The sequence below is a fragment of the Bubalus kerabau genome, chromosome X (genome assembly GCF_029407905.1).
Source record: "Bubalus kerabau isolate K-KA32 ecotype Philippines breed swamp buffalo chromosome X, PCC_UOA_SB_1v2, whole genome shotgun sequence".
Classification (NCBI taxonomy): domain Eukaryota; kingdom Metazoa; phylum Chordata; class Mammalia; order Artiodactyla; family Bovidae; genus Bubalus; species Bubalus kerabau.
Genome location: NC_073647.1, coordinates 143,680,033 through 143,702,876, shown reverse-complemented (window position 1 = coordinate 143,702,876; position 22,844 = coordinate 143,680,033). Strand labels below are relative to the sequence as shown.

At 42.0% G+C, this 22,844-nt stretch overlaps 2 long non-coding RNA genes across 2 annotated transcripts in view; both read left to right on the top strand.

The window, feature by feature from the left end:
* Window positions 1-642: 642 nt before the first annotated feature.
* Window positions 643-4,620, top strand: LOC129638767 (uncharacterized). Its single transcript, XR_008708004.1, has 3 exons — window positions 643-724; window positions 992-1,119; window positions 1,973-4,620. It is a non-coding gene; the product is annotated as an uncharacterized LOC129638767 (long non-coding RNA).
* A 7,297-nt stretch (window positions 4,621-11,917) lies between these two features.
* LOC129638985 (uncharacterized) overlaps window positions 11,918-22,844 on the top strand; it is a 16,197-nt gene continuing 5,270 nt past the window's right edge. Inside the window, exons 1-2 of the long non-coding RNA XR_008708124.1 lie at window positions 11,918-12,000; window positions 17,174-17,258. This is a non-coding gene — a long non-coding RNA (uncharacterized LOC129638985). The remainder of the gene's footprint in view (window positions 12,001-17,173; window positions 17,259-22,844) is intronic.

The following is a 22,844-nucleotide window of genomic DNA, read 5'->3' as shown; positions in this document are numbered from 1 at the left end:
CTCCAACGCCACAGTTCAAAAGCATCACTTCTTTGGTGCTCAGCTTTCTTTATAGTCCAACTCTCACATCTGTACATGACTACTGGAAATAATGGCATTAACTGGTTCTTATTTGGAAGACCTAATGGGTTCACCTGTAATGGCACTCAGCATAACATGGGGGTGCAGACCTGTGCTATAACAGCTGAGACTAAGCCAGTGAAATGTTTCTTTTAGAGCCAGGGCCAGCTCCTCCCAGGGGTGTGACTCTGGGTTTGTGACCAGCAGGGGTGGCCTGTCTGTATTGTATTTGTGGTATCTGGTGGAAGTGTCCCCGCTACAAACCTGACCCCAGCAATATGACAGAAGAGGGGCTGGCCAAGATTGTCTAGGTCATACGGGGTGTGTTGGAGAGGAAGGTATGGTCAGGCCCCCCCAAGATACCTGTTGTCTTGCTGTCTGTCCCTGCCCTGCCTGAGCAGTGCCTGCTGCACCTGCACCCTACTCACACGACTCACCTTCCTAGTACTTTCCCCAGACCCCAGCTGGTGATTATTCTTATCAAAAGGGTTATGAGGAGAGGGCCCCCCTACTGGTTTCCCTGGTAACTAATGAGCCCACCTGATGTCAATTTTGGCTATAACGGGCACCCTCCCCCTCTCCTGAGGAGTGAAGCCTGCCACCATGCCCTGCCTCCCATCAGCCCACACGGTGGGGTGTTCCCCCAGGACCTTGCTTCAGACAGGTAGGCTCCCCCATCCATTAAATCATGATGTCTCCATCATGCACTCCGGGCTGTTTCTTTGGTCTTGAAGTTGGGTACATTTAGGGGCTATAGGCCTGCGAGGTGCAGCCCAACACCACCCAAAAGCCCTCCCATTCCATCCCCACCCCTAGCTTGTAAAACATCTTTTGGTTCATACTTTCCCTCTTTGTGAAATCAGTATGTTTAGGCGCTTCCTTTTTTTTGTTTTTTTTTTTTTTTTTTTTTTTTTTTTTTTTTTTTTTGCAGAAGAGCTACAACAAGTACTTGTGAGGGTTCAGAAGGCAGCTCCTCAGCAGCCATACTCCCTCGAACATGTACATTGTTCCATGTACAGTTCTCATTGTTGCTTCTTGACCTGGTTTCTCAGGAGACAGGTAAGGTGGTCTTGGTATTCCCGTCTCTTCAAGAATTTTCCAGTTTGTTGTGATCCACACAGTTAAAGGCTTTAGCATAGTCAATGAAGCAGGTGTTTTTCTAGAATTCCCTTACTTTCTCTATGATCCAACGAATGTTGGCAATTTGATCTCTGGTTCTTCTGCCTTTTCTGAATCCAGCTTGCACATCTGGAATTCTCAGTTCAAATACTGCTGAAGCCTAGCTTGAAGGATCTTGAGCATAACCTTACTAGCACGTGAAATTAGCACAATTATACAGGAGTTTGAACATTCTTTGGCATTGCCCTTCTTTGCAATTGGAATGAAAACTGACCTTTTCCGGTCCTGTGGCCACTGCTGAGCTTTCCAAATTTGCTGACATATTGAGTGCAGCACTTTAACAGCATCACCTTTTAGGATTTTCACTAGCTCAGCTGGAATTCCATCACCTCCACTAGCTTTATTCATAGTGATGCTTCTTTCCTAAGGCATATGTGATTTCACACTCCAAGATATCTGGCTCTTAGGTGAGGGACCACACCATTTTGGTTATCTGGCCAGTTAAGACCCTTTTTGGACAATTCTTCTGTGTATTCTTGCCAGCTCTTGTTAATCTCTTCTGCTCCTGTTAGTTCCTTACCGTTTTTTTTCTTTTATAGTGCCCATTCTTGCGTGAAATGTTCCCTTAATATCTCCAATTTTATTGAAGAGATGTCTAGTCTTTCCCATTCTCTGGTTTTCCTCTACTACTCTGCCTTGTTCATTTAAGAAGGCCTTCTTATCTATTCTTGCTCTTCCCTGGAACTGTATCACCATGTGATTAAACTAAGCATGGTCTTTGACCTCTTCATAGGCACAGGGCACCATAGCACCTCTCAGGAGGAGTGTCCATCTCAACCAGCAAGCATGGGCAGGGAAGGAGGAAGACTTTCTGAAAGAAGGGACATGAGCCTCAGCTGTATCCTAAAGGGAGAGGAGGCCAAGAGGAAGAGGAATGGTATTGCAGATCCAGGAAACAGGAGGAACAAGGCCTGAAGGCTCCAGTATTCAAGAATTTAAGAAGCGCTATATTTCAGTCAGAGCATCAACAGACATAGAGAAGATTAGAGGAAAAGTTGGAGAAGGAAATGGCAACCCGCTCCAGTATTCTTGCCTAGAGAATCCCACGGACAGAGGAGCCTAGTAGGCTGCTGTCCATAGGGTCGCACAGAGTTGAACACGACTAAAGTGACTTGGCATGCATGCATGCATTGGAGAAGGACCTGGCAACCATTCCAATATTCTTGCCTGGAGAATCCCAGGGACAGAGGAACCTGGTGGGCTGCCGTCTATGGGGTCTCACAGAATTGGACACGACTGAAGTGACTTAGCAGCAGAAGCAGAGGAAACGTTTGAGACTCGGAGTCTGTGTCACGGAGGGTGTCATATGCTCTCTCCTCAAGCTTGGGCTTTATCCTTAAGGCAACTTTAAGCCATGGAAAGACTTTCAAACAATGTGACAGGAGCAGATATATCACATGGACCATCAGTTAATGCAGAAGGGAGAGGTGGCTTTGCCAGTAGTCCAGGTAGAGGGAGTGGTGAGCTTCGGAAATGGGGGCCATTGGAGGACAGATAGAAATGGAGAAACAGTCACATGATAAAATCAACAGGACTCCAGGGCTAACTGGAGCGGGGTCTGAGAGATGGTGCTGTGGAGGCTGGATCTCTAAGGGATTGTGTACTTGGTGGCATCTCCATCTGGGACACAGGAGGATTTAAGTGGAGCCTGCCCCGAAGGGAAGGAGATGTGCTCAGGCTGAGTCTTAGTAGTTAGAGGCCGGAGATGATGTCCCCCTTGATGAAATAATGTTCCATAATCTTTTAAAGAAAGCAGCCAGTGTAGATCACACTTCAGAATCATTTCTTTCTTTGTTTTTTAAGTAAAAGGGTTAAAATGAAAGATTTGGGCACCCAAAGGAACTAGCTCCAATTTTTCAGAAATTATGGGTTGTAAGTTTCCTCATTGCCTAAGAAGTCAGGTGAGGTATTGTTGTGCTGTAAATATGCCTGCACATGGAGTGAATTCCATTAGATGGGCAGCACGTCCATCGATTGTTTCTAAGACTCTTTGGTACTTTCTGAGTCTCTTATACATCTGAATCTCTATAAACTGTTTTGGAGAAGCTTTGACCTTAGCTCAGCTTTTCAATGACTTGCTTGAGGGCAGAGGTGAATGCAGTCATCTTCTTAGAACACAAGTGGATTTCCTAGAAAAAGAGCAGCAGGGAACACCATGAACAGAAATGCCTCATACTCTTGGGACAATCTATTCACCACCCAGGTCACTTGAGCAAAGAAATCCAAATGCACGTCCAGAAAGTGAAGAGAGAGGGAATGTCAGAATTTTCAGAGCCTCTTAGTGCTTTTGCTACTTGAGTCCGCTTCAATCTTCACCACAAACCACTGGGTAATGAAAATGGAGTTTACACACTTCTTTTCACAATATTATGGGATGTAGAAAGTCTAAATGAATTTGTTAGCATCCTTATCGGTGGTTTTTTACATTTGGTGACCTTCAGTGAGATGTTTAGAAAGTCTGTCAACCTCTTGGACATACTCCCAGCATGAACCCCCAAATTGACCCAGCAGGACGTGTACCACATGTGGAGAACATGCAGACTCCCTGCTTGTGCTTTTCTTTTGTTAGGTTACCTGAAGTGGAACTAGAATTCAAAGAGTAAGGTCCCATGTAACTGTCACTCAGGTGTACTGAGGACTTACTAAGTGCTAGTCACTTTTGTAAGTCCTTTGCAAACTCATTTACACTCCTGCACAATCCTATTTCACAGATGAGAGTGTGGCGGCATACAGAGGGTCAGTGAGTTGTCCAGAGCCACAGCCAAGAGGTGGAAGAACTGAGATTCAAACGCAGAGCTCTGGAGCCTGCATGTTTTTAATAACTTTTTTTATATTTATTTATTTGGCTGTACCAGGACTTAGTTGTGGCACTTGAAATCTTGGATCTTAGTTTTGTAGGTGCAAGGCTGTTGGTTTTCAAGGTTACCAAAGAACAGTGAAGAAGGGGATGGACAAGTTAAAATACCACAAAGCTTGCTGATCTTATGGAGATTGAGCCACTTTTCTTGAATAAACATTTTTCATGATTGTTCTAAAACTTTGGTTAACTTCTAGAGTTCAAAAAAACTTGACTTTCTTTCTTTTAGTCCTCCGGATGCTTTTTAGGCATTCACTTCACCTTTTCCGAAGTGCTTCCTTCTTATTCAGTTTTTTAGTTAATATTTTTTACAGTTCTTTGCCTAAATTTCTTGTCTCATTCTTAAACTACATGAAAATAGTAATCATAGTTATTTTAAAGCTTGTATCTTATAACTTGAGCTGTATTGACTATGATCTGTTAATTACCATTACCATTATTATACCATTACTAGATGCAGAAGTGAAGCATTTATTTATTTTTATTAAAATATAATGTCAAAATGTTGAGTTGCATCATTCCTAGTAATCTGAATGGTGTACTAGAAAGTTCACCTCCTCAAATGTCTTTTCCTTGTGTGATGGATGACTGTTTAAGGTTAAATAATCTCCAGAATGCTTACCTGGTTCAACGTCTTATTCTCTGCATCTGTTATGTTCAGTTGCTCAGTCGTGTCCGACTCTTTGCGACCCCATGGACTGCAGCACACTAGGCCTCCTTGCCCATCAGCAACTCCCAGAGTTTACTCAAACTCATCCATCGAGTTGGTGATGCCATCCAACCATCTCATCCTCTGTTGTCCCCTTCTCCTGCCTTCATTCTTCCCCAGCATCAGGGTCTTTTCCAATGAGTCGGTTCTTTGCATCAGGTGGCCAAAATATTGGAGTTTCAGCTTCAGCATCAGTCCTTCCAATGAATATTCAGGACTGATTTCCTTTAGGATGGACTGGTTGGATCTCCTTGCTGTCCAAGGAACATTCCAGAGTCTTCTCCAATACCACAGTTCAAAAGCATCAATTCTTCTGTGCTCATCTTTCTTTATAGTCCAACTGTCACATCCATACATGACCACTGGAAAAACCATATCTTTGACTAGACGGCCCTTGGTGGCAAAGTAATGTCTCTGCTTTTTAATATGCTGTGTAGGTTGGTCACAGCTTTTAAGTTTAATCGGGTCCCACTTGTATACTTTCTTTTGCCCACTTTTGATTGATGTCTTCATTAACCCCTTTAATTTTAACCATGTGTAACTACATTTCAGGTTGTCTTTTATAAGCAGCACATAATCATATTTTGTTTTTAGCCTAGTCTGAGGAAGACTTTATTACAGAGTGTAAACCATTTACAATTAGCATAAGAATGGATGCATTTGCTCCTATTTCTGGAATCTTTTTCATACTCTCTTTTTGGCTCATTTGCTATATTTTCTACATTTTCTTCTCACTTCCATTGTTTTCTTTGGTGATAATTTGAAACGTGGTTCTTAATTCTAGTAGTGATTGCCTTTAAGTTCATTCGATGTAACCCTTAAACCATGCTTCTTTGGTTGTCAAAATGAAGAGCAAATGAGTAATTTTTTTATATCACCCCTTTAAGAATTAATAGGCTTTATTTTTGTTTATCTTGTTTTGCTTTACGTCCACAAATTCTCATCTTTACTAATGTAATCTAGTGTCATAAAACTTCTGCATCCATGGGATTTTCCAGGCAAGCATACTGGAGTGGGTTGCCATTTCCTTCTCCAGGGGATCATCCCAAACCAGGGATCAAACCCAGGTCTCTTTCACTGCAGACAGACTCCTTACCCTCTAAGCCACCAGGGAAGTCAATTTATTATATAACTGTTCTTTTTTAAGATTTGGCCTTGGATTTTGCATTCAATTTAGTAATCATATTTCCAACAATTATTTTCTTTAAACTAAATATTTAATTGACTTTCTACTCTGCTGCAAACTTTTTATGGTGTGATAATCACGATGGTGTGATCACTGACCTAGAGCCAGACATCCTGGAATGTGAAGTCAAGTGGGCCTTGGCAAGCATCACTACAAACAAGGCTAGTGGAGGTGATAGAATTCCAGTTGAGCTATTTCAAATCCTGAAAGATGATGCTGTGAAAGTGCTGCACTCAATATGCCAGCAAATTTGGAAAACTCAGCAGTGGCCACAGGACTGGAAAAGGTCAGTTTTCATTCCAATCCCAAAGAAAGGCAAGTTCAAACAATGCTCAAACTACCGCACAATTGCACTCATCTCACATGCTAGTAAAGTAATGCTCAAAATTCTCCAAGCCAGGCTTCAGCAATACATGAACCGTGAACTTCCAGATGTTCAAGCTGGTTTTAGAAAAGGAAGAAGAACCAGAGATCAAATTGCCAACATCCGCTGGATCATGGAAAAAGCAAGAGAGTTCCAGAAAAATATCTATTTCTGCTTTATTGACTATGCCAAAGCCTTTGACTGTGTGGATCACAATAAACTGTGGAAAATTCTGAAAGAGATGGGAATACCAGACCACCTGACCTGCCTCTTGAGAAATATGTATGCAGGTCAGGAAGCAACAGTTAGAACTGAACATGGAACAACAAACTGGTTATAAATAGGAAAAGGAGTACGTCAAGGCTGTATATTGTCACCCTGCTTATTTAACTTATATGCAGAGTACGTCATGAGAAACGCTGGGCTGGAAGAAACACAAGCTGGAATCAAGATTGCCAGGAGAAATATCAATAAGCTCAGATATGCAGATGACACCACCCTTATGGCAGAAAGTGAAGAGAAACTAAAAAGCCTCTTGATGAAAATGAAAGAGGAGAGTGAAAAAGTTGGCTTAAAGCTCAACATTCAGAAGACGAAGATCATGGCATCCGGCCCCATCACTTCATGGGAAATAGATGGGGAAACAGTGGAAACAGTGTCAGACTTTATTTTTTTTGTCTCCAAAATCACTGCAGATGGTGACTGCAGCCATGAAATTAAAAGACGCTTACTCCTTGGAAGGAAAGTTATGACCAACCTAGATAGCATATTCAAAAGCAGAGACATTACTTTGCCAACAAAGGTCCATCTAGTCAAGACTATGGTTTTTCCTGTGGTCATGTATGGATGTGAAAGTTGGACTGTGAAGAAGGCTGAGCGTCGAAGAATTGATGCTTTTGAACTGTGGTGTTGGAGAAGACTCTTGAGAGTCCCTTGGACTGCAAGGAGATCCAACCAGTCCATTCTGAAGGAGATCAGCCCTGGGATTTCTTTGGAAGGAATGATGCTAAAGCTGAAACTCCAGTACTTTGGCCACTTGATGCGAAGAGTTGACTCATTGGAAAAGACTCTGATGCTGGGAGGGATTGGGGGCAGGAGAAGAAGGGGGCAACAGAGGATGAGATGGCTGGATGGCATCACTGACTCGATGGACGTGAGTCTGGGTGAACTCTGGGAGTTGGTGATGGCAGGGAGGCCTGGCGTGCTGCGATTCATGGGGTCACTAAAAGTCGGACATGACTGAGCGATGAACTGAACTGAACTGAACTGAACAATGTCTTAAACTATAGCTTGCAGATAAGAATTGCCTAGAGTTTATATATATATATATATATATATATATATATATATATATATATATATAAAAATTCACATTCCCTGACTCTACCTCCCATGTAGATATTCTAATTGTATGCATCTAGCACAGCCTTTGCATGACCCTTCTCTGGCTTCAGCCTTATTGTACTCTGACAATTGTAGCCTGAATTGTAGCAGGGGAAGTTGTGGGAGAAAGGGTGGGGGAGGAGGGAAAGGGAGGACTTTAAGAAAGTGTTTCCTGGGAGGAGAAAAAATTCCTAGTTTTCCAATAAGTCTGGAAGATGCTGAAAGCTTCTCTTTACAGTCGCCCCCATCACCTTTATCTCCAATCCCCAGTTAAGAACTGAAGATTGAGAAAAAGGTTTGAGAACTGATTTTGAAACAGGAGGGTAGGGGGCAGGGCACAACCTTTAAAAGAATGACAGAGCCTGAACATGAAATAAACTGATTAAAACCAACTAGGTTCAAGATGGTGGATAAATTGACTTCCAGTCGACCTTGAGCCTCAGTATAAGCTTGTTGTAACACATCAGCATGGTCAATGACAAACCCACAGGCACCATGAGTGTTCCAAGGCCCACCAGAAAGACAAAAAGTGAGCAGTGGCCCAATTCCTAGAAATCCCCACCCTTCCCCCAAATAGCTGGAATACTCGTCCTACTCATTCAGTTCAGTTCAGTGACTCTTTGCGATCCCATGGACTGCAGCACACCAGCCTTCCCTGTCCATCACATTAGCATATGAAATTCAGTTCAGTTCAGTCACTCAATCATGGCCAACTCTTTGTGACCCCATGGATTGCAGCATGCCAGGCCTTCCTGTCCATCACCAATTCCTGGAACTTACTCAAACTCATGTCGATTAGGTTGGTGATGCCATCCGACCATCTCATCCTCTGTTGTCCCCTTCTCCTCCCACCTTCAATCTTTACCAGCATCAGGGTCTTTTCCAGTGAGTCAGTTCTTTGCATCAGGTGGCCAAGGTATTGGAGTTTCAGCTTCAGCATCAGTCCTTCCAATGAATATTCAGGACTGATTTCCTATAGGATGGACTGGTTGGATCTTCTTGCAGTCCAAGGGACTCTCAAGAGTCTTCTTGAACACCACAGTTCAAAAGCATCAATTCTTTGGCACTCAGCTTTCTTTATAGTCCAACTCTCACATCCATACATGACTACTAGACAAACCATAGCTTTGACTAGATGGATTGTTGTTGGCAAAGCAATATCTCTGCTTTTTAATATGCTATAGTTTGGTCATAGCTTTTCTTCCAAGGAGCAAGCATTTTTTAATGTCATGGCTGCAGTCACCAATAGATATTTTGCTGCTCAGAAAAATAAAATCTCTCAACTGTTTCCATTGTTTCCCCATCTATTTGCCATGAAGTGATGGGGCTGGATGTCATGATCTTAGTTTTCGGAATGTTGAGCTTTAAGCCAACTTTTTCACTCTCCTCTTTCACTTTCATCAAGAGGCTCTTTAGTTCTTCTTCACTTTCTGCCATAAGGGTAGTGTCATCTGCATCTCTGAGGTTATTGACATTTCTCCTGACAATCTTGATTCCAGCTTCCACTGCATCCAGCCCAGCATTTAGCATGACGTACTCTGCATAGAAGTTGAATAAGCTGGGTGACAATATACAGCCTTGATGTACTTCTTTCCCAATTTGGAACCAGTCTGCTTTTCCATGTCCAGTTCTAACTGTTGCTTCTTTACCTACATACAGATTTCTCAGGAGGCAGGTCAGGTGGTCTGGTATTCCCATCTCTTTAATAATTTTCCACAGTTTGTTGTGATCCACACAGTCCAAAGCTTTGGTGTAGTCAATAAAGCATAAGTAAGTGTTTTTCTGGAACTCTCTTGCTTTTTCTCTGATCCAACAGATGTTGGCTACTTGATCTCTGGTTCCTCTGCCTTTTCGAAATCCAGCTTGAACATCTGTAAGTTGTTGTACTCTGTACATCATATACTGTTGAAACCTGGTTTGGAGAATTTTGAGCCTTACTTTGCTAGCATTTGAGATGAGTGCAACGGGCAGTAGTTTGAACATTCTTTGGCATTGCCTTTCTTTGGGATTGGAATGAAAACTGACTTTTTTCAGTCCTGTGGCCACTGCAGAGTTTTCCAAATTTGCTGACATATTGAGTGCAGCACTTTGACAGCATCATGTTTTAGGATTTGAAATAGCTATTGTCAATGAAAAACAGATGTACAACTTGAGAGTTGTGAGTGAAGTTTTATTTGGGGCAAACTGAGGACTGCAGCCCAGGAGGCAGCATCTCAGATAGCTCTCAGAGACTGCTCCAAAGGGGCAGTGGGGAAAAGTCAGTATGTAAGGTTTTGGTGAAGGGAGTTCTATGCCATGAAGGGCTCATTTTACAAAAGATTTTTGTGAGTCATGAGGATCTGACGTCACCATGAAGGGATTTAGTGCTTCTCTAGATATGAGGAGATGCAAGGATTGAGATCATAAAATCTGTTCCTAAAAACATCCAACTCTCTGAAGACCTGTCCCACCAGATTCCCTGGAGCACAGAGTGCCTCACTCCACCCTGAACTCCCTCAGGGATTGTTGAAGGTCAATAGGTATAGCAGCACGGGGTTCAGTCTCTGTAGATGCAGATGGCAAATGCCTTTGTTGTTCAGTCATTGGCAGTGCTCTTGGTAAGTGCCAATTTGTAGTTGACATAGCCCCCTTGTGGTCATAAATCCGACCATACTTTGGGGGGCATTTCATGACCATTTTGTCCCATGTTGCTGGGAAGGCTCATTCCCAGTTCTAAAGGCTTTTGTTGATAAGACACTCAACTGGACTAGGTCTTAATAGTCAAAGATCTCTGAACACCTGTCTTCTAGTTATGGTCCAGGAAAGTATTGACTCTCATTGCATCTTTTCATACCTAGAGGTACACTATTACAATCATTGATCATTTATCGAGCTATACATTTGATCAACTGCTTCACGTCCAGTCATCATTTTTGTTGGAGGCTCAGTCATACACTTGGTAATATAAGAAATAATAATCTTGTGAAACAAGCAAAATACAAATGGTATAATGAATAACATTAGTGGAATTAAAAGTAAATATTTTAGCCATGAGCCTCCCACACCAAACCAGTTTTTTTTTTTTTTTCTTTAAAGAGCATCAAGACTAAGGAATGGGTCACTTAAAGCAGAAATCTGATTTTTCATGTGGTTCATCAAATGTGTTACATTGAAGTATTTATCAAGTATGAAAATATAGCATTCACTTTGAATTATAGCACAGGTATCTTCCCCAAATGCTGTAAGGTGTCAAGGGCCTTGCAGTTGTGTTGCACTGCCTTTCTCATCATAGAGATCTCAGAATTCAATAGGCTCATAGCCAGGTTACTAGCATTTAAAGCTTATGAAAGTTGTTCGATATGGTCAATTACATCCTCCAACCCCATTGAAGGGGCACACACACACAACACACAAGCTGCTAAATGGTCATGCCAGTAGAATACAGATCTTTGACCCACTGGAATCATACCAATGGTAGATTGGTTGGGGTTACCTCTAATTTGTTAACACGTATGACCTTAAATTCATGGGAATCCCAGGCTACACCTTTGTATCCATCCCTGTAGATGTCAGGCCATAAATTAGTGCCACAAATCCACTGAGTTCCACACCAATCACTCTCTCTAAGAGTAATAATAGGCATAGTTCATAAAGCACCCAGCCTTGTCTCATAGTTACCAGGTTGGTCATTTTTAGTATGATTTAACTATTCCCAACCTAGAGGAGCCTTTAAACTTAAATGACCGTAGCCTGGTGTTAACCATGTAGATCCACCCTATAATTGTGGGAGTTTTCCTTTTGATAGATGAGAGGTTAATTTTTTCTATTGAGACTTAGCTTGTCACTTTGCTTGAGTTTGAGAGACCCTAAGAGAAAACTTAAATCTATGGACAGCATCAGAGCAGGTATTATTAATTGGCCATGTGAGAGGATCTCATCCAGTAATATCATGAATAGATAGAACAGGACTGAACACTCATCTAAAATAAATTTCCTAGGGGGTATCCAATCAGAGCCCTAGAGAACAGAAATCCACCAAGGTAACGCAGAAGTACTAGGTACAGGTATTTGGCCACAACCCAACAATTGGATTGAGTTTTAAACTAGCATAGAATCAAGTCAATGATAGAAAACATGTGATTGATAGTCTTAGGTCCAAGGATCAAGAAAACATTATAAATGATTGTAAAAGTCAGATCAGCATCTTGGGCAAGCAGTCTACTTCTGATGTTGTCTTCTTCTCATCCTCACGTATTGTAGTTTCCTCTGAGCTTTATTTTAAGGTGCGTTTGAGGTCAGCAGGCCCCTCTGTAGACCAGTCCGCTTAGGGGCCTTTGGAAGTGGGAGTTAACCGGAGAGTCAATTTCCCTTCAGTTTCACGGGGCATGAGCTAGTGAAGAGTACCTGATAGAAAGGTCCTTCCAGGTTGGAGACAGTTCCTTAAATTATATCTTCTTCCAGTCTTGATTGCAGGTCATGTGTGAGGCATCTGATCTTCATCCAAAAGACAGATTACTGAGATAAGCTTCAGAAACAGCCCTAGAGTGTCCTTTAATAATTCAACTAAATTTTACATTAATATACCCTTACATCAAAGAAATATACAGGAAATGAGTCTTAGTAGATACAGGCCTCCATTAACAAGCTGAAATTTAACATTCATCGAAACATCTTTTTCTCCCTAAAATCACTGTCATTTTTACCAAATATAACCAAACTAAGACTGGTTTGTAATATAGGTCTGGTCTCAATAAACTTGGCCTGATGACTTATGTAACCAAACTAAGACTGGTTTGTAAAATAGGTCTGGTCTCAATAAACTTGGCCTGATGACTTATGTAACCATAATTGATCATGGACTTTTTTGCTTTGCTGAGACTTTTATAGAGTCTCAGACTGAACTTTTATCTAATAAAGTTACTGGAAACTAACAGCTCCCAATCTCTGGAGGGTTCAGATAGAGAGAAAAGATAAATGTTTCAATTTGTTTCTAAAATATATTTTTACCAAACTACTGTCATAATTAGTGTGAGAGGAAGGTTGTTTTTTTTTTTTTTTTTCCTTACACCTGGAAAACACAGATTCAAATCAGTAATTTTTCAGATAGAAACCATAAAAGTTATAAGCATATTCACCAATTCATTCAGTCTTTTGTTAACCTTTGTGAAGTCATGAGGTTTTCTATTAGAATCCTTACCCAGTTCAGAAACTGGTATTTATCCAAAAGTCCTTTTTATAAATCTTGAAGAGGCGAAACTTGGTTAGTGCTATGACAATATTTTGAGATAGTAACTAGAATTATGACTGATAACATTTAACCCAAACATAACAGAATTTTAAGAACTCCATACAGTTTCTAGGATATCTATATTAATAACATTTACCATGACCAACCTAGACAGCATGTTAAAAAGCCCAAAGAATGGATGCTTTTGAACTGTGGTGTTGGAGAAGACTCTTGAGTGTCCCTTGGACAGCCAGGAGATCCAACCAGTCCATCCTAAGGAAATCAGTTCTGAATATTCATTGGAAGGACTGATGCTGAAGCTGAAGCTCCAATACTTTGGCCACCTGATGCAAAAACTGACTCATTGGAAAAGACCCTGATACTGGGAAAGTTTGAAGGCGGGAGAAGGGGACGGCAGAGGATGAGATGGTTGGATGGCAGGGAGAAGGGGACGGCAGAGGATGAGATGGTTGGATGGCATCACCGACTCAATGGACATGAGTTTGAGTAAACTCTGGGAGTTGGTGATGGACAGGGAGGCCTGGCATGCTACAGTCCATGGGGTCACAAAGAGTCGGACACGACTGAGCGACTGAACTGAACTGAACATTTACCATATAATATAACCCGAGACTTTTTACTCACTTGACAATACTTCCCATCTAATTCTGTATACAAAATGAACCTAATTAGTGTAATGTCTCTCTTTGGGATGTTTCAGGAGCCCTGTGAAGCATCCCAAAGTTAGCTAGAAATCTTCTTCATTAGAATGATTTAGGAAGTTTTGTCAACAAATATCAAAAAGGTTTAGAACACTCAGTCAGATAGGCTTATAGGTCATTGTGAAACAATGGTATTTTCTTAGCCAAAATAACAATAAAAGATTTCAGACCAGACCATTTAAGAGACAAAGAGACTTAAATCTTTTATCAAAGGCAGTTCAGTATCTGAAGAAAAGGTGTCCTCTTAACAGAGAGAAAAGCTAAATTCAAGTGTTCACACCAGCTTACTTTACTTAAAAGGTAAACTTAATTAACTTTATTTTAAACTTAGTCCTAACCATATACAAAACTCTTTCCTCATGGTTCCCTTTTCACAAACCTCATTGCTTTCTGTACCCATTACTGTGTTCTTCCATCCTAAAATGCCACCTATAAGTCAGGCTTACTTCCTTTTCCCTTCACAAAATGCAATTCCGTTCCTCATACCTTCTTTACTGAAAACACACTCCCTACTTCCCTTGCTGCTGCTGCTGCTAAGTCGCTTCAGTCGTGTCCGACTCTGTTGGACACCATAGACGGCAGCCCACCAGGCTCCCCTGTCCCTTGGATTCTCCAGGCAAGAACACTGGAGTGGGTTGCCATTTCCTTCTCCAATGCATGAAAGTGAAAAGTGAAAGTAAAATCGCTCAGTCATGTCCGACTCTTAGTGACCCCATGGACTGCAGCCTACCAGGTTCTTCCATCCATGGGATTTTCCAGGCAAGAATACTGGAGTGTGGTGCCATTCTACTTCCCTTAGCAACCAAAAACTGACTTTTATATTAACATTTTATGGATTGCTGAGCATAAATACCAGTGATAATTTCTAAAACCTTTGTTTTCTTAGAACATTTTAGGATGGCACCAAATATCGTTCATTTTTAATCCCAAATCTCTTTAGTTTCTCTGTAAGAGGAAATTAGTGTTCAGTAGTGAATGTTTCAAAATCTTATGTTATTTGGAAAATGACTTAGCTAATGTAATAGACTTCCAACACTTAGTTTAGCACAAACAACCCTTAGAAGTTCAGGTTACGCCAATCTGGAGAGACTATTTTAGACAGATATTCCTAAAGCATCATTATTCTTATCAGAGTTTATCTAAAGGCTCATATCTCATTTACGTTTGTTTAGGAGTTTCTTCACTCGAGGTAATTTCCTTGCTGACACACTTGTAACAGATGTAATATTAAACTTATATTAAAACTAAGTACAATGATCACAGAGGACGGTGACCTCAGCCATGAAATTAAAAGAGGCTTTCTACTTGGCAGAAAAGCTAGGACCAACTAAGACAGCATATTAAAAAGCAGAGATATTCCTTTGCCACCAAAGGTCCGTCCAGTCATAGCTATGGTTTTTCCAGTAGTCATGTACAGATGTGAGAGTTGGACTATAAAGAAAGCTGAAGGCCTAAGCATTGAAAAAACTCACAGTCCAAAGTCACAGGGTTTGGAATGTGGTCTTGGAGAAGACTCTTGAGAGTCCTTTGGACGGCAAATGGATCCAACCAGTTCACGCTAAAGGAAATCAGTCGTGAATATTCATTGGAGGAAGTGATGCTGACATTGACACTCCAATACTTTGGCCACCTGATGCAAAGAACTAATTCATTGGAAAAGACCCTGATGCTGGGAAGGCATCTTCCCAGGGTCGATCTGAAGGCAGGAGGAGAAGGGGACGACGGAGGATGAGATGGTTGGATGGCATCACCGAATCGATGGACATGAGTTTGAGTAAACTCTGGGAGTTGGTGATGGACAGGGAAGCCTGGCATGCTGCAGTCCATGGGTCAAAAAGAGTTGGATACAACTGAGAGACTAACCTGAATGATCCAGGAATCCCACTTCTGGATTTCTACATCCAAATGAAAGTAAATCACTATCTTGAAGATATATGTTCACCCCCATGTTCACTGCAGCATTGTAATTCACAACAAACAGATGGAAATAACCTTAAGTGTCCATCCACAGATAAGTGGAGACAGAAGATGTGGTATACACAGTGCTGCTAAGTCACTTCAGTCATGTCCGACTCTGTGCGACCGTGTAGATGGCAGCCCACTAGGCTCCTCTGTCTCTGGGATTCTCCAGGCAAGAACACTGGAGTGGGTTGCCATTTCCTTCTCCAATGCATGAAAGTGAAAAGTGAAAGTGAAGTCGCTTAGTCGTGTCCGACTCTTAGCGACCCCATGGACTGCAGCCCACCAGGCTCCTCCATCCATGGGATTTTCCAGGCAAGAGTACTGGAGTGGGGTGCCATTGCCTTCTCCAGGTATACACAATACATAGCCATAAAAGAGTAGGAAATCCTGCCATTTGTGACAACCTTGACAGCACTACACTAAGTGAAATAAGTCAGACAAAGACAAATACTGTGTCATCTTACATTAGAATCTAACAAAACAGCGGACTGCAGAGAAACAGAGAGCAGAATGGTGGTTGCCAGGAGCTTTTAGGAGAGGGGTGGCAGGAGGAGAAATAGGGAGACATACAGCGTGCTGACTATAGTTAACAATACTATATTATATACTAGAAAGTTGCTAGAAGAGTAAAGCTTAAATGTTTCTCACCACAAACATACACACACAAAAGTTAACTATGTGAGGTGATAGGTGTGTTAACTATCCTTACTGTGGTAATCATTTTACAATATCTACATGTACAAAATCACATTGTACACCTTAATCCGGGGTCCCCAATCCCCAGCATCTAATGCCTGAAGGTATGAGGTAGAACTGATGTAATAATAATAGAAATAAAGTGCACAATAAATGTATGTGTTTGAATCATCCTGAAACCATCTCCCCACTCCCACTCTGGTCCATGGAAAATTTGTTTTCCATGAAACCAGTCCCTGGTGCCAAAAAGGTTGGGGACTGCTGCCCTAAACACATACAAGGCTACAGGTCAATTATAGCTCAATAAAACTGAGGTGTGCGGGAGAGAAAGGTGCAAAAAGTGCAATAAAACAAGCTTTAGATTACTAAAGAGATTTTTCAGAAAAGCAAAGATTCTGAGTAGAAACAAATCATTCTCATTCTGTGAAATCCTTTGTTCTACCCATGTTTTATTAATCAGAATTCTTGGCACAGAAACTGCCAAGGCAACCTGGAGCAAAGGTTAATTTGTTTCAAGGTTTTTTGAAACAAAAATGTTTGGAATATTCTGTTTAGCACCAGAGTGCTGTGATAAATGACCTTTCACCAGTCTTCATATACTTATATCACTCAGGATTCAAACACTTGTGAGAGGGCGTCCCATGGTCTAGCCTAGGTCACCTGCCCACATCAGGTGAGGGAGCAGACCCATTGACTTCCATCAGAGGCAATACCACATTTCTCCTAGACAGGGCATCGTGGGAGAGGGATTAAATCCTATTGACCCGAAATGTGAAGTCACCATTCTGTCTCTTCAGTTGGTAACTTTGCCTTTTTTTTTTTTTTTTAATTTTTGGCCACACTCTGCAGTATTTAGGACCTTACTTACCCAGACAGGAATTGAACCAAAGCCTCCCTGCATTGGAAGGCAGAGTCTTAACCACTGGACCACCGGGTAAGTCCTGATAACTTTGCTTCTGAAGTATCTTCTCCATCATTCCTCTCTTACTCATTTATCTCCCTGAAATGAAGCCTCTCTCCTTCCATTCCCAACTTTCTCACTCAAGTCACCAATGGAGCTATCAGAAACCCATTCCAATTGGATGTTTCCCAGGCCTTACCTTTCTAGATAATCTGAGTTCCCCTAAAAGTAGAACCTGAGGCAAGAATTCGAGTGTAAGTGGTTTGTTTGCAAGGAGATTCCAGGAAATACAGGTAAAGAAGTGAAGAAGTGAGAAGGCAAGGGAAGAAAGTCAACACAGAGTGTGTTATTAAACAAGTCAGTGTGGTGTGCAACCAGAACTGAATCCTGTTCCAGGGAACTCTGGGAAGTGGTGTAGAATCTGAATCTCAGAGTTACATTGCTCAAGGGGCAAGGTAGCTGAAATAGTTGTACACCAGCTTCTGGCAACCATCAGCTGATGGCTATTTGAGGGGAAGTGGCATGCCTTAATTCCCTGGCACTTCCAGCCCTCCATGTCAATGGACAGAGCAAGAAGCTGGAAACCAGAGAAAGTCCAGGATCAAAGAGATGCAGGTTCTGGCAGTTGGAAACCTGGCTGTATACACTGGTAAGAGCTGAGGAAATTCAGGCTCGGCACTGACAGCATTTATTAGACATTTCTCTCTGTTGTTTCACATTGCTGATGACCCCTCTTGAAACGCCTCCTTCACTTGGATACTGGTAATACACCACCCCACTCCTTTTCTGCCCTCTTCTCTTGCCACTTCCTCCCATTCTTCTTCATAGGTTGCTTGGCCTTTTTCCCCTATGTTTAGATGCTGGTAACAAGCCAACTGTTTCTTCTCATCCCACACAATTTCCTCATTGACCTCAACATATCCTTGACATGAAGCCCAACTGTAGACTGAGTGGTCTAGATGAATATTTCTAGCCCTGCTCTCCTTTGTGGAGTCCACATCCAACAGCTTATAAATATCTCCACTTGGATTTCCCATGAGCACCTTAACCCCAATGGGTCCAAAACTCACCTCCCCAAATCTGATCATCTTTCTAAATCTCTCTCTCCCCTGAGTGCCCTCGCTCAAAATGGCAGCACCATTTATCCAGTTTCCCAACCCACAGACCTGGGACCATCTTTCCTTCACTCTTCCCTCTCCTTACCCCTGAGCCTAATTGATCACAAAGTCTTAGCCATCCTAACTTCTAATCTCTTTTCTGTGTTCTCTACATTTAAGCACCACAGTCTAGGTATAAAAGGGACTTCTAGATTTCTCTCCTACATTCTGTTGGCTCCATTTGGGCTCATTGCAGGCCCTGAATCTTCGTTGACTTCATTCCTGCGTCTTTGGTTTGGAAAGACCTCAGCTTCCCAGGCTCACCTCTAAGTGTTTGCTGTAGCCTTTGAGTTGAACTCATCCCCAGGATCTTGCCACTCTTGGTAGGATTCTGGATTGGTTGGGATTAAGTTTGGTTTGGGTGGACTCCGGGTGTTGGTAATGGACAGGGAGGCCTGGCGTGCTGTGGTTCATGGGGTCACAAAGAGTCAGACACGACTGAGCGACTGAACTGAACTGAAGTTTGGTTGTGAGTTATCAAAATCCAGAATAACTGGGCCTTAAATAAGCTGGAAGTATAATCATTTCTTAAATTAAACAAAAATCTCCAAAGGAAATCAGTCCAGGGCTGGTGTGATTCCCACCCCTACTCCCCCAACAACAGTGTTTCAATTTCTGCTTCTGAGGGAACCCAAATGAAAACAAAAGGATAAAAACTCACTTGGAGCATTTGACTGAGATATGCAGGTGACACCAACCTTACATCAGAAAGCAAAGAAGAACTAAAGAGCCTCTTGGTGAAAGTGAAAGAGGAGAGTGAAAAAGTTGGCTTAAAACTCAACATTCAAAAAACTAAGATGATGGCATCCAGTCCCATCACTTCATGGCAAATAGATGGGGAAACAATGGAAACTGTTGGGAGACTTTATTTTGGGGGGCTCCAAATTCACTGCAGATGGTGACTGAAGCCATGAAATTAAAAGATGCTTGCTCCTTGGAAGAAAAGCCAAGACCAACCTAGACAGCAACCTAAAGAGCAGAGACATTACTTTGCCGACAAAGGTCTGTCTAGTCAAAGCTATGGTTGTTCCAGTAGTCATGTTCTTTTCTCCACGAAGAAAGCTGAGTGCCAAAGAATGGATGCGTTTGAACTGTGGTGTTGGAGAAGACTCTTGAGAGTCCCTTGGACAGCGAGGAGTTCCAACCAGTCCATCCTAAGGAGATCAGTCCTGAATATTTATTGGAAGGATTGATGCTGAAGCTCCAAAACGTTGGCCATGTGATGCAATGAACTGACTCATTGGAAAAGCCCCTGATGCTGGGAAAGATTGAAGGTGGGAGGAGAAGGGGACAACAGAGGGCGAGATGGTTGGATGGCATCACCGACTCGATGGACGTGAGTTTGAGTGAACTCCGGGAGTTGGTGATGGACACGGAGGCCTGGTGTGCTGTGATTCATGGGGTCGTAAAGAGTCGTACATGACTGAGCAACTGAACTGAACTGACTGATAGCCAGTTAACAATGTTGTGATAGTTTCAGGTGGACAGCAAAGGGTAGTTGCTATTTTCAATGAGTAATGGAAAAGACAAAAGCAGAGCATATGTTAAAAGAAAAGAGAGACATTGTTTCTAGGAAATTCTTTGTGTTTGTGCGAGTCATCTAAGATTGCTTATCTCAGTCATTTCAAGCAGGTTTTTAATGAGCTATTGACCAACACTCCTAAAAAGCCCCTCAAAAAGCATGTCCTGCTCTCAATGACTCATCATTAAACAAACATTCACTGAGCACCTACTGGGTACCAGGTTGTGTGTTAGATGCTGGGGATACAGAGATGTGGAGTCAAAGGCTGCTTTGAAGCATGGTGTAAGTGGGAGAAGGTCAACAGGCAAGAGTTCCAAGGTCTGTCAAGAGGATTCTTGGAAGACCTCTCAGAAGGGCCAGGAGCATGCCAGGTTGCAGCTGGGGAGTTTGAAAGTACCCAATAGATAACTCTGGCCAACCTGAAATGTGAATAACTTACAAAGATAAAACAAAGGAAGTTGGCAGGTAGAAAGAAAAATGTTAACTTCACCCTTGATAGAGCTGATAGTGGAGAACATAGTGGCTGAGTTGGTAAAGAATCTGCCTGCAATGTAGGAGACCTGGGTTGGATCCCCGGCTTGGGAAGATCCCTGGGAGAAAGAAATGGCAACCCACTCCAATACTCTTGCCTGGAGAATTTCATGGATAGACGAGGACAGGCTGCAGTCCATGGAATTGCAAAGAGTCGGGACACAACTGTGCGACTTTCATTTGTTTTCAGTTTCATATGCCAACAAGGGAGCTTCCCAATCAGAATTAAACTGATCCACCCACCCAGCATCCAGGGACAGAGCCTGCCCCTGGAGCACTGGAAGACAAGGACTGGGGCAGCTTGTACTCAGAACGTTAGGGTTTAGACAATCCATGCCCACATATTGTCTGTATGGTATAAACAGTGTGGTGTAAATGTGTAAACATGTATGAATGAACTTTACTCCTTAAAGCTAATCCTTAGATTAATTAATCCTTAGACTAATCCTTAGAGGTGGTTAGAGAGCATTTGAACCCACATTCCAGAGAAGTTTAAGCACTACAAATGTCATTATCTAAATCTATAGCCAGAGGATGTTAATAAATATGTGAGAGCTAATTTTTCATTGCTGAAATGAATGGCATTTGATATGTATATACATGTATGGCATGCCAGAAAGATTATACTGGCCTAACGGTCCTCACAGAAGTAAGGGAGCTCTCTTGGGTCTCTTCTATAAGAGACTCATTCCTTAGGGCTTTACCCTAATGACCTAATCACCTCCCAAAGGTCCCACCTCCTACTACCATCACCTTGGGAGTTAGATTTCAATACACAAATTTTCAGGGGACATAGTAGGGACAGAGGTTTGTAGTGTCATCTCTAGTTTCAACAGGTGAGCACAATTCACAGAGAAGTATTCAGTCTATAAACATTTGTTGGGCCATTAATATATCAAGAGCAAATATACAGTAGTAACTCTAGGTGGTAGATGGTATTTCCAAAGATAACCACCACAGTTTTCCAAGAGTAAATTTTTTTTTCTGTATGCTATGTATATAGTGCCCAGAAACCAGGGGCCCCTTAAATATGTTTCTTATGTTCAGTAGATGATTAACCTCTGCATACACATTGTGTTTGTGAAGGGAATGGCAACCCACTCCAAGACTCTTGTCTGGAGAATCCCATAAACACAATGCCTGGCATGTGGTAGTTTCTCAATAAATACCCACTGAATAAATAAAGGCATAAATCTAGAAGAAGCATAAAACCCTTCTGTGCTAGCTAGCCCTTGCTGCATACCAAATTACCCCAGACGTTAGCATCTTAAAACAATGATCATTTCTTATCTCACAGTTTCTGTAAGGAGTCAGGAAGCAGCGTGGCTGGGTGGTTCTGGCTCAAGGTCTCTCACAAGGTTGCAATCGAGGTGTCAGCTAGGACTACAGTCATTCAAGCTTGATGAGGCAAGAAGACCCCCTTCTAAAAATACTCACGAGGTTGTTGGCCAGAGTTGCCAGTTCTTTCTCATGTTGGCTTCCTCATAGGGCTGCTCACACAGGGCAGCCGGCCTGCTCTAGAGCAGATGATCATGATGAAGCAAAAGAAAGGCCACATTGCCCTTTATGACCAAGTCTCCAGTCACCGTCACTTGGGCCTTATTCTGTTTATTAGAACCAAGTCACTAAGTTCAGCCATCACTTCAGGGAAAAGGATTATAAAATATCAGAGGATCACTGGGGACCATCCTGGAGGGCTACATACCACACCTTGGGAATTGTTAACTGACTGCAAATAGCAGCCTCCAAATGCTCAGACAAATGTGTTCTTTGCTGTGAAAGTGGTTATAAATTGTTTATCAGCCTTTCTCTCGTAGTTTTGCGAACATGGTAACACTACTACCTCTTTGCTTTTCAAATGCAAAGGGCATTTCAGCAGGTAAATGGACAGTGATAACAACTACTTTTGCACTGCAAAGATTCCAGGTCGGTTCAGATAAATTGCTTTGAGTAAGTTTTGGTTACCATCCTTTTTTTAATTAAAAAAAAATGTTTTTTTTGGCTGCACAGCATGTGGAATTTTAGTTCCCCGACCAGGGATTGAACCCACATTCCCTGTGCTGGAAGCACAGAGTCTTAACCACTGGACTGCCAGGGAAGTCCCTGGGTTCCTGTATTTGAAGCACAAGATTGTTCTCTGACTAGAATGAAAGTTCAGTTTGTACTTCTCAAGCCCATCTTCACCAATTCAGCAAAGCTAGAAACCAGTTTGAGCATTAAAAAGAAAAACTACTAATTCTGATAGCCCATTTTACTTAAACTCTTAGTCTAAGATGACCTGTAAAAACAAGCAAAGTATTAGCTTGCTGCAAATGTAATTGTGGTTTCAGACCATAAATTTTAAATCATTATAAATAGATTCAAGCATATCTTTATGACTCAAAACAGGAACCATTACAATCAACAAAT